The sequence below is a fragment of the Pimephales promelas genome, chromosome 16 (assembly GCF_988280905.1).
Source record: "Pimephales promelas chromosome 16, fPimPro1.hap1.1, whole genome shotgun sequence".
NCBI classification, from domain to species: domain Eukaryota; kingdom Metazoa; phylum Chordata; class Actinopteri; order Cypriniformes; family Leuciscidae; genus Pimephales; species Pimephales promelas.
The window spans coordinates 32,652,601-32,664,873 of NC_142784.1; the positions used below are offsets into that span (position 1 = coordinate 32,652,601).

At 36.5% G+C, this 12,273-nt stretch overlaps 1 long non-coding RNA gene across 1 annotated transcript in view; it reads left to right on the forward strand.

The window, feature by feature from the left end:
- Positions 1-11,905, forward strand: part of LOC120470681 (uncharacterized) — a 62,976-nt gene extending 51,071 nt beyond the window's left edge. Inside the window, exon 8 of the long non-coding RNA XR_016146748.1 lies at positions 8,627-11,905. This is a non-coding gene — a long non-coding RNA (uncharacterized LOC120470681). The remainder of the gene's footprint in view (positions 1-8,626) is intronic.
- The last annotated feature ends 368 nt before the right edge of the window (positions 11,906-12,273 follow it).

The following is a 12,273-nucleotide window of genomic DNA, read 5'->3' on the forward strand; positions in this document are numbered from 1 at the left end:
CAATCAGATCAACGTGTGATCGTCAACCAGTGGATCTCTGAGCTGAGGGAGTGAGTGGAGGCGGGGCTCATTTGCATATTCATAGAACCACGAATTCTAAATGAGGGTGTCGAATTACATTCAAGATATTTTTAAGGCATGAGGACGGAAAAAAAAGTTTAAAAGTCATTTTGGTGATCAAAGATGATTTTTAAGTGATAAAATGATAATAATGGGGTAATATATCCTACGTTTTTATGCAACTGACTTAAATAAAAATGTTAACAGTCTTGGATGACTAATTTAAAAGTCTTAGCAGTTTTATGCAACGTACCATCTAATTGTGTATCGGCACAAAAATAGTAAAGCATGACACACACTCTTTTGACTTTAATCCTGGAATGTTTTCCACATTCGTTCAGGACCAAGAGAAAGAGATAGATGACTTTCATAGAGACCTTACAGCTATAATGCATTAAAAATATCTGCTCACTGCATTAAAAATACAGCCCTGTCAGCATGTAGCTTTACATTAACACAGAAAAGCCATCCATCGCCCGGCCTTTTTATCTAAAACAGCCTAATGTTTCAGTGGAATGGGCAACTGGCAAAGAGTCACATGCATAAATAAAGAACGAGAGATAAACACAGAGAGAGTGTTTTTATTGCTCACGGGTTTCTCGTTCCAAACTTCGGATGAGTTCTGGAGTTTTTCCCTCAGGTGTTTCTCCAAAACGAAAAGATTCAATTTAATCTCATTGTTGTCTAGGAAACAAAGCTGAGATATTGGAAATATCTCGTGACAGAGAGAGATCATTGTATAAAATATATTACAGGACCAAAATATTTAATTCAGAACATGTCATGGTAATTTCTATGTGCTTTATCTAATTAGTCGTTACAGAACATAAAACATTTGAGCCTGAAGGATTTATGAATTTCATCGCTGTATTACAGGATTTAGAATCTAAATAATGACACACACACTCACACACAGCGTGTCACACCAATGTAATTAGTGGCATTTGCAGAATGAGCTGATTATGTTAAACGGTGTTTAATGCTTTGGACGGAATGATTGCGTCTCCAGTAATTATGGTCAAACGGTTTATTACTGAACATTACTGTCAGACACACACACACACACACACACACACACAAACACACACACACACAGTGAGACAAGCAGGCAGTTCATAAGGGAATATAAACACTAAACATAATTTAGGTGTACTAATATATATGCATTTAAACAATTTAAATAATAGAGTAAAATAAACAGTTATTGTATACATTCATTATTATATCTGGCCCTTAGAATAAAACAGATAGATAGATAGATAGATAGATAGATAGATAGATAGATAGATAGATAGATAGATAGATAGATAGATAGATAGATAGATAGATAGATAGATAGATAGATAGATAGATAGGGATGGATGGATGGATGAATGGATCCAGTGGTGTAGTCTACTTTTTTGTAGTGAGTATACTGTGATATACCAGCACCCCAACCCCCCCCCCCCATTTTTATTATATTCTCAATATGTACACATTCGTTATTACTCTTGTGGCTAAAATGATGAAAACGGCTTTGTTAATGTTTCTTGTCCCCTCGCAATGACAGTAAACTATTAAATTGCATGAGTCACGTTACAGGCCTATTTATTTCAGTTCAAAATGGCGAAATTAGACAAAAACTATATTAGTTTGCCTGTTTTTTTTTTGTTTTTTTTTGTTTGTCATTCGTTTAACATTTATGACCTAAAAAAATGTAAAATATGAAGTTTAGCCACTTACATCTTATCTCGCACTTGCCCGTAAACTAAAGCGTCGAGTCGCTCTGCTGAAATTCGCGCTCAGCGTCTGTGAATATAAAGCCCGCCTACTTTGATTTGATTTGTCATCTCAAATATTCTGACATATGACGAGCAGTGACAGACCAACGAGGCTCAGATGAACACGAACACACACACACACACACACACACGCACACCCTGTCCTCTGTTTTTGACGTGCTCTCTGCTCGCGCGCTGAATCTTCAGGGAACACGGAATTCTGTCGCCAACGTTTAGGGGGGCTGATGTCGTAGCAGGAAATGTATTTCACAAAACGATGTTGTTACGAATCCTCACGCTTTTTAAAGTGGGCATACGGAGATCTTTGACATTTCCTATGGGCATACGCAAATCCTTGACATTTTCTAGTGGGTATACGGCGTATACCTGCGTATCACGTAGACTACACCACTGAATGGATCTATCTATCTGTCTATCTAGCAAATAATTTAAAAACATGATTGTTATTTAAGGATAAGAAGCAGAACAATTATGAAAAAATTAAAAAAATAAATAATGTTTATTTTTTATTTAATTAGGGCCTGGTGTGAGGACCCGTAGGAACTGGTCAGTTTATTAAATAATTGTAGCTGTTTTGGGCATGACAAATGAATTAGTTAATTAATTAGGATATTTATTTCATTATAGAATATGGCCTGTATATTTATAAATATAAATGGTGCATATCTACACTCTTAGAAGAAAAGGTTCTATATAGAACCTTAAAAGGTTCTATCAGCACTACGTATTTGGAACCCATAAAAGGTTCTATACACTCTTAAAAAAGAGTTCTATATAGAACCCTGGGGTTCCATACTTGGCCAATAGAACCTTTTACCCAAAAAAATGGTTCTATGTAGAACCATTTTGGAGTTCCATATATGAAGCGGGGGATGGAACCATTTCTGGTTCTAGAACCATTTCTTCTAAGAGTGTATATGTATGCATTTAGGATGTAATGAAATCTAAAATCCTTGTGCGACTCCAGTGTAAGTTACATATGATAACGTTGAGTGTATCAAGTGAACTCCTCCAGACCTGAAGGAATCTGAACACTACTACTATTCTCTCTGTTCTTCCCTCCATCCGTAAAGAGAGAGAGAGAGAGAGAGAGAGAGAGGCGGGGCAGTTCGAGGCTTTCTGCAGTAGGACGCTCTCTGAATAAAGAACAGATCTCTCTCACACACACTGATGTGTGTCCTATTGTAGCGCAGCGTGTGTGTGTGTTGGTCTAAGAGCAGAGACTCCGTCTGCATTCAGAGAGACTCTTATCGGTCTTCTTAATTCAGTTAGAGTGAAGCGCACAAACTCATTATACGCTCTGCTTTAATTAACTGAGGTAGATAAGAGACATTGTTCCCCAGTTTTGTTCTGCCATCTCTCCGAAGTTTGTGTGATAAAGATCATCCATCCATTGATTCTTCGGCAAAACAAAAGATGAGAAAAGACTGTGACAGACACAAACACACTCAGACAGGAGACAGCAGATCAAAGCGCTGATGGTTTCTGATGCTTCGGGGTTTTGAAGAGGATTCCCTCCTTCCTCCTCATCTTCCCTTTTATCTTATTGTACATTATGGAAAATCATCCCAATTTTTGTTACATTTCTTGAGTAATAAATGGGAATTTATGTGATTTCGGCTGTAGAGCCATGCTTTACGGGGATTTTACCACGGACCACGGTTAGGTAAATTACAGTAAAATACAGTCTTTACTGCAGTAAAGAGACAAAAAACAACGATATTTTGATCATTTTATTGTTTTTAAAGTATATTGATGCCTATGATTACTCTTTGAATTCTATATTAATGTAATTATTATATTATTTCTAATAATATAGTAAATAAGTTACAGGCATCAATATAATTACATATTACACGCTAACACTGTAAAAAAAAATCATGATTTGTAATCACAACATTTTTTTTTTTGTCAAATCAACTTAAATAATTTATGTAGTTCAGATAACACAATATTTTGAGTTTCTGATGATTAAATCAATCTCCTTCTTTGCATTAACTAATTTTTTTCATTTCAATGAACTTAAAATTTTAAGGCAACCAGGTTACTTCATTTTTTAAGTTAAACCAACAATATTTTTTTAACGTGTGGGTTGTTTCAACCCAAATTTGGGTCAAATATGGACAAACCCAAATGCTGGGTTAAAATGTAATTTAAAATCGTCAACTTTCACTTTCAACTGTACGTTTACATTTTGAACCCATTTGGGTTTGTCCATATTTGACCCAAATTTGGGTTAAAACAACCCAGCATTGTTTAGAGTGCATATAAATAATCCCAAAATAGTAAAATGGCAACAGCAAAATTATTAAAATGATTGAAGCACCAGTGCTTAATACATATTTAATAAAATATTATTATTATATGATACTATTATTACTATTATAATGTACTAATATACTATTTTATCAGTTATTGTATTTTATTTTTACATTTTAATGGATTTTTTTTGCCATTTTGTTATGTGCTTTTATCATTTTCATTCAATATTTCGAAATAGTTTCGATTTATTTTAATTTCAGTGAGTAAATATTTAGAAATGAGGAAGGCCCTACACTTTAAAAATTGCTGGGTTGTTTTAACCCAACTTTGGGTCAAAAATGGACAAACCCAGCCATTGGGTTAACTTTTTTTATTGACATTTTTAACCCAACGTTTGGGTTTGTCCATATTTGACCCAAAGTTGGGTTAAAACAACCAAGCATTGTTTAGAGTGTAAGGAACTAACGGAAATAATTTAGTTGTATTTCAGCTTTATTTCAATTAACAAAAAATGTTTTTTTTTTAGTTAACAAAACCAAGTTTTGTTTTAATTAATAATACTTAGTTAGAAATACCACAACATATGTCTCTCTAATCAGCTGGAATGAATCTACCTGGAAATGAAAGAGATATAATAATCTATTCCACATAAGGAGCCAAAAGCGGATCCATTAACACATACACAGAGTGTTATTTGAGAGGTGTTGGTTGAAGACGATGAACAGTGTGTGTTCAGATTTCTGTCAAAAAAGGGCTTTTTGTTGTTCCTCTTCTATTATAAATGCAATTTACTTGTTTGTTTTATTAACCTGAATTGAACCTGAAAGCTTCTGGATATTGGACAGCTCTGTGATATTGAACGAGTGTGTTATAGATATATGAACAGCGTCTGACGACGGTTCTGACGGATGAGTTGTGATGTGCGTCATGGATGTGAAACTCTTTTGACAGTGAAACTCTTTGTGGTTTCAGATTCGCAGTGATAATCAAAGGGTTAAATAATTCATATCTACTTCTAAGTACTGAGTTTGTTACACTACAGTGCAAAAGTTTGGGGGTTTTGAAAGTCTATGCTCAAAAATACAGTAAAATTGTGAAATGTTATTATAATTTAGAATAACTGTTTTCTATGTGAATATATAGTAAAGTGTCATTCATTCCTGAATTTTCAGCATCATTACGTCTTCAGTGTCACATTTGATGTTCAAGAAACATTTATGATTATTATCAGTGTTGAAAAGAGTTTTTCTGTGGAAACTGACCCGTTTTATTTGATCAGGATTCTTTGATAAATAGAAAGTTCTAAAAGAACTGCATTTATTTGAAATAGAATCTTTAGTAACATTCTAAATGTTTTTTAACAGTAACCGTAATGTTTTTACTGTCACTTTTGATCAATTTAATGCGTCCTTGCAGAACAATTTGACAAATAACAGTAGTGTGTATTTATCATGTTTCATGCCGTCCAGGATGGATTACCTTCACTGAGCTCGTTGCAATGCATTCTGGGATTGTCTTCTGCATGGATAGGTTGTTGTGATAATGCATCTTAGAAAGCAGCACGACGTCACTGTCTACCTTTAGGAACAGCCTTTGCATTTTAATCACACTAACGAAGCCTTAAAAAGCTGTCTATGTAGAAGCACACTGTGTGCAAGTGTGTGTGATGATAGAAAGAGAAGCTGGACACACACTCTAGCTGAACAGAGATGGACCTTCAAGGTCACTGCACCAACACACACTGTTGTGTCTTCTCTCTCCAACACACACACACTCATTCTCACAGTCTCTCTCTCTCTCTCCAACACACACTCACAGAGATGTATGTCCCCTGTCTCTTTAACTAAAAATCCTGTCTAAAGATTATGCTAATTGAGAGTTTTATCCAACTGCATTGAGTCCAGTCATAAAGATTTTTGTTAATTATGAGTCAGTTTAAATGATGGACTGATGAATTATCCAATTATTATTATCTCCCTCTCTGTGTGTGTGTTAGTGTGTGTTAAGGTACCTAGTCAGCATTTTTAACGCCATCTGGCAGGAACACGGGTGAGATCTGATTAAATAAAGCTAATGTGATAACCACACATATTGTATTTTCATGTTTTATGGGGACTTTCCATAGATGTAAGGGTTTTTATAGTCAAGCCAACAAACTGTAAATTATCTCCCCTTACAACCCAACCCCTAAACCTACCCATCACACACACACACACACACACACACTAAACCGACCTGAACCTGACTTTCACACAAAACTCTTAATTTTTACATTTTCAAAAAACATCACTTACCGGTAGTATGATTTATAAGATGTCTTCCTCATGGGGACCAAACATGTCAAGCCAAGCATTTAGCATATTGCCATCTTAGTGACATTTTGTCCCCCATAATGTAGGGTTTTACCAGGCCACACACACATAAACGTTTTATTCATCATGTTAATCTAATCGAGTTTTCTGTTGAGGGAAATTCTAAACACACTCACTGACACTCATGTATTTATCGTACATCAGGACGTCATAAACCATACAAATCCACTCAATGGCCTCAATCAATAACACACACACACGCGCGCGCGCGCCCGTGTCTAAGTGCCTTCAAATGAGGACCGAGCTCTCTCGTTCCCGCCGTTTGTCAGATTTATCTCGCGTGAGGGAGAAGCGACTCCATAAACGCGGGAGAGTCAGAATGCGGTAAACGACTGATATATTTATCCAGCTTACTTATCAAACCTCACACTGCATCTCAAACTGACCATAAATCACACGGAGAAAATGATACTGAAAGAGGAGCTATCATTGATAGGAATAGATATGAGTGTGCGCGCGCGCACGCACGCACGCGCAGCTCTTGGTTCTGCATCAATGTAGTGTGTGTTTACTGCTATAATCTCTGTTTATATTGCCTATAATGCAACAGAAGTCAGCAGTGCGATAATACCCCGCAGGACTCCAGGGGGCGATAGAGGTTCCTGCCATTAATCCAGATGTGCTGGCGGGTCTAATACACTGTACCTAGAGAGAGAGAGAGAGAGAGAGAGAGAGAGATGAGATGAGTTAGTGTTCATTCATCTCAAAGTTTGCAGAATCACTCAGTCAGCTTGAGGTCAGAGAGTCAGTGACGGTCAATACAGGGAGAACAGGAATATAACCGCACAGCTTGTTCAGGATAATGTCGTGTTTGTCCACATGTAAAAACTAAAAGAAGAAGAAAAAGGAAGAAATGGCTGTGTAGATATACTGAAACTTCAACAGCGGTATTTCGAAAAATGAATTCTACTAAAACTGTCCTCTTGTCTGTCATGTTGAAAGGTTATATTTTGGCATTATTATTCATATTTTTGTAATATAATCTCATAATTCATAATTACTTGTTTCCATATTACTTGTATTCCATATTCCATATTACTTGTAAATATAAAACACATTCTGTATACTGTACACACAAATTTACTGTATATTAGCCTACTGTAGCCTATATGCAATAAATCGATATATAATTGATATATTTTGTATTATTTTTATATTTTCATAATATCATTTCAGAGTTAATGTTCAATTAGTAATATGTTTTATATTCTTTCATCATATAATCTCTAAATGATTATTGATATATTTTGTATTATTTATATAGATTTTATAATATAATTTCATAATTACTTGATTTCCATGTAGCCTAGGCTACTTATTCACATTTTTGTATCGCTCCTTTTTTTTTATAGAATTCAATCCTATATTTCACAATCACTTGATTTGCAAGTAATGATTATGATTTTGATATCATTTATTTTTACAGTTTATTCTCATATTTCATAATTGGGTGATTTCCCCAAAAATATGAATATTTTTATACTATTAATTATTTGTATATTTCGTAAGCGCACATTTTTGAGCCAATCATTTGAGCTGTAAATGTCACGTGACTAAAAACTCTGGCGCTGCAGAGTAGATCACATGATAATAATTAAAAAAGCGATTGAAGTAAGTCCATATTGCATTATATATAGATAAGAGGCTAGCATACATTTTTAGCGTTTGTGAAGAAATTACTAAGAGCCTACTCAAGAGAGTATGTGATTTCTGACATGACCAATGACAAGAGTTTGGGGGCGGGACTATTTCAATGCAAGGAGAGATCCGAGTGTAATTTTCCTTCAGTAGTACTGCATAAATTTCACACTTCACCTGTAATTGTCTTGCTAAAGGCTTCGAGAGCTTTAACCACTGGACCACACATTAAATAATTACAGACCAGACTGATCATGTGATTCCTGAGTGCTGCCAGAAAACCTAAAGGAGAAGGAGCTGGTTTAAAGAAATGACAGAATTCACTGTTCAACAAAAACACAAATAAAACCAATGTTTTATGATATTGAATTATGTATTCCATGACAATGAAAGTGAGATGTTGCTCTTCTTCATCATCAGTGTGACAGAGAGACACATTTCTTTGAGTGCCAGTTAATCTCTCTCCCTCTCTCTCTCTCTTTCTGTGTGTGTGTGTGACTTTGTGAATAATAGGGAGTTTGCAGTTGTCCAATGCCACACTGGGAGTCTTTGTCATCCGCCGTCTTTGATTATGATGTCGCCCTTGCGGAATCCCGTGGAATGTGGCGGAATGCTGCAGGAATCCAGGAATCATTCCAGAATGTTTGAGCGTTAACTCTTTCAGGACAATAGATAGAGAGAGAGATTGAAAGAGAGAGGATGGTAGTCCTAGAGTTAAAAGCATTTTATTCTATGGCGTTAGAAGTGCTTGCACATGCATAACTGACCACCACACACAATGCTAATGGTTGCTAGGGCGTTACTATGCAATTCTGAAGGGTAAATCTGTATGCATGTTGCATGAGTGTTCAAATTGGTTGCTATGGCATTGCAAGGTGGTTGCTAGGGTGCTCTGCATTGCTTTGTAGTTGCCAGGGTGTTTCTATGATGTTGCTAAGTTGTTTTTAGATGCATTTTCATGCTCTGGTTAGAGAGTGGTTTTCAGAGCAGTGTTTTGTGGTTGCCTGGGTGTTGCTATGATGTTGCTATGGTGTTCTGAGTGTTTTTATAGCATTGCTTAGTGGTTGCCAGGGTTTTACAGTCATGTTGCGAGGGTGTTCTGAATGGTTTTCAGTGCATTGCTTTGTGGTTGCTAGGATGTTGCTATGGGTTTGCTTGGGTGTTCTAAGTGGCTTTAAGCCTATTGATTAGTGGTTGCTATGATGTTGCCAGAGTGTTTTTAGTGCCTTGCTATGCAGGTACGGATACTTTCTAGTTGCTAGAGTGTTGCTCTGAGTGGTTTTCAGGGCATTGCTTAGTGGTTCCTAGGGTGTTGCTATGATGTTGCTTTGAGTGGTCTAAGTGGTTTTAAGTGCATTGTTTAGTGGTTGCCAGGGTGTTGCTAGAGAGTTTTTAGGTGCATTGATATACAGGTATGGAAACTTTCTGGTTGCTAGGGTGTTCTAAGTGGCTTTAAGCCTATTGATTAGTGGTTGCCATGGTGTTGCTATGATGTTGCCAGAGTGTTTTTAATGTATCGATTATCCTTAATACATTGAGGATACACTGGTTTCAAAACACTAGTTTCCAGGGTGTTGCTATGATGTTGCTTGGGTGTTCTAAGTGGTTTTCAGAGCATTGTTTAGTGGTTGCCAGGATGTTGCTATAATGTTGCTAGAGAGTTCTTTGGTGCATTGATATGCAGGTATGGAAACTTTATGGTTGCTAGGGTGTTCTGAGTGGCTTTAAGCCTATTGATTAGTGGTTGCCATGGTGTTGCTATGATGTTGCCAGAGTGTTTTTTATGTATTGATTATCCTAAATACATTGAGGATACACTGGTTTCAAAACACTAGTTTCCAGGGTGTTGCCATGATGTTGCTTGGGTGTTCTAAGTGGTTTTCAGAGCATTGTTAAGTGGTTGCCAGGGTGTTGCTATAATGTTGCTAGAGAGTTCTTCGGTGCATTGATATGCAGGTATGGAAACTTTCTGGTTGCTAGGGTGTTCTAAGTGGCTTTAAGCCTATTGATTAGTGGTTGCCATGGTGTTGCTATGATGTTGCCAGAGTGTTTTTAATGTATTGATTATCCTTAAAGTCCCTGTGAAATCAAAATTGAACCTATTTACTTTGTTAGCGCATATTACTAGTCTTGTGGTCTACAATTAATCCGTGCAAGTAAATATATATTTAAAAAATGTTTTACCTTGGTAATCTTTAATCAAAATCTGAAAAGTTACTTCCGGTCTGGAACGGTTTCTTTTTCTGATGACGTAGGTTTCACAGCTTGGGTGGGAAAACGCTTAACCACACCCCTCAAACCGTTAGTTTGCTATGAGCGAGAGATAGAGAGGAGGAGCGCTAGAGTAAAACCCTGCCCTCTGTTCAATATTCCGTTTCACTTGGAAATACGTCACAGCACTGGAGAAAAATCGTTTGCAACTTCCGGTTCACGGGGACTTTAATGCATTGAGGATACACTGGTTTCAAAACACTAGTCTCCAGGGTGTTGCTATGATGTTGCTAGAGAGTTCTTCGGTGCATTGATATGCAGGTATGGAAACTTTATGGTTGCTAGGGTGTTCTAAGTGGCTTTAAGACTATTGATTAGTGGTTGCCAAGGTGTTGCTATGATGTTGCCAGAGTGTTTTTAGTGCATTGCTATGCAGGTGCTGATACTTTAGAGTTGCTAGGCTGTTCTGAGTGCTTTTCTTTTCATTGCTTAATGGTTGCCAGGGTGTTGCTATGATGTTGATAGGGTGCTGTTGATCAAGTGGTTGTCCGAGCATTGCTTAGGGTTTGCTAAGGTGCTTTTCGGTGCATTGCTATATGCGGTAACTAAAATGTTGAGTGTTTTTTAGAGCATTGCTTAGTGGTTGCAAGGATGTTGAAGTTAAAAGAGACACACAGTTTGAGAATTATTCATGTCTGCAACAAACAGTGTGAGACGTTTAACAGTGTTGGAACAGTAAGTGTGTTCTGCAAACTCCACTTAAAATTAAACATGCAACTAATGGATAAAACACTCATTTGATGTATTGTCTGTTAGTGTAGCCATGCAATAGTGTGTTTAGCGCAAAGGGAGAATATAAACTGTCTGTTTCCTGTGTGTGTGAGTGAGAGAGAGAGAAACAAATATATTAAGATAAACATCAGGATGTACGCTAGAGTTTCTGTGTCAACACTGTGCACACTGGCCCTGGTTACCCACAACACACACACACAGTGTCCCTCAGGAGGTAAATCTCCACACACCCTCCTCCGTCAGCTGAGGGTCAGGGAAAGCGGGCACAGTCTGGGTCAGACCAGCTTTCGTACTGTCACTCAGGCCCAGACCTGGATCATATGTGCATGATGTACTGTAATGTTGTGTGTCCTCTTGAAATCTATTGATTCAGTGTTTAAACATTGACACTTTATGAATCCAAACTGTCTAATCTAATTGTTAGGGGTAATGCTACTGTTGTTTACATAGTAAAATACATTTGAATTACTACTGTATATGATTTTTATGCCTAATGGGAATATTTACAGAACCAAAACAATGACATTTTATAAATCCAATTTCCAATCAAAATTGTGTAAATTAATTGCATTTTAATAGCTTGAGTCTGTGAGTTTACTGTACAATAGCAGTATATACAGTAATTTGCTTTTTAAAATAAAAGTCTTCTTGGGGAAATTCCTGGAAATAATTACAAGTTTGGAAATTGCATGTATTTCTGTATGCACTGTGTACCCAGAATACAAGGCTGGCTGGTATTTCAGATACATGTATTTTAAATACGTAATTTGTAATTAAATATTTTTTCTGGAAGAAGGTGAGGATGTCACGATCAATTCTACTTGTTGATCACCTGGTCAGAAATAAGTATATAAATGTCTGCTTTTTTGCATACGTTTATTTGTAATTGCCAGGAAGAAATAAAGAAAGAGCGGGCAGAGAAGAGGTTAGGAATTAAAAGACAGTTCATTCACTGTGACCTATTGGCCAATTTCACATACTTTGTGTATTTTCAAAATACAAAATACTGTATTTGTATTTAAATACATTTTTATTTTAAATACATTTATGCCCATCTCTAAAAAAAACTGCTGACATACAGTATAAAACATAAAAATAAAAATAAAATAAAATAAACGTGTTGAGGTCACATGACACAGTTTGGAATTGGAACGTTG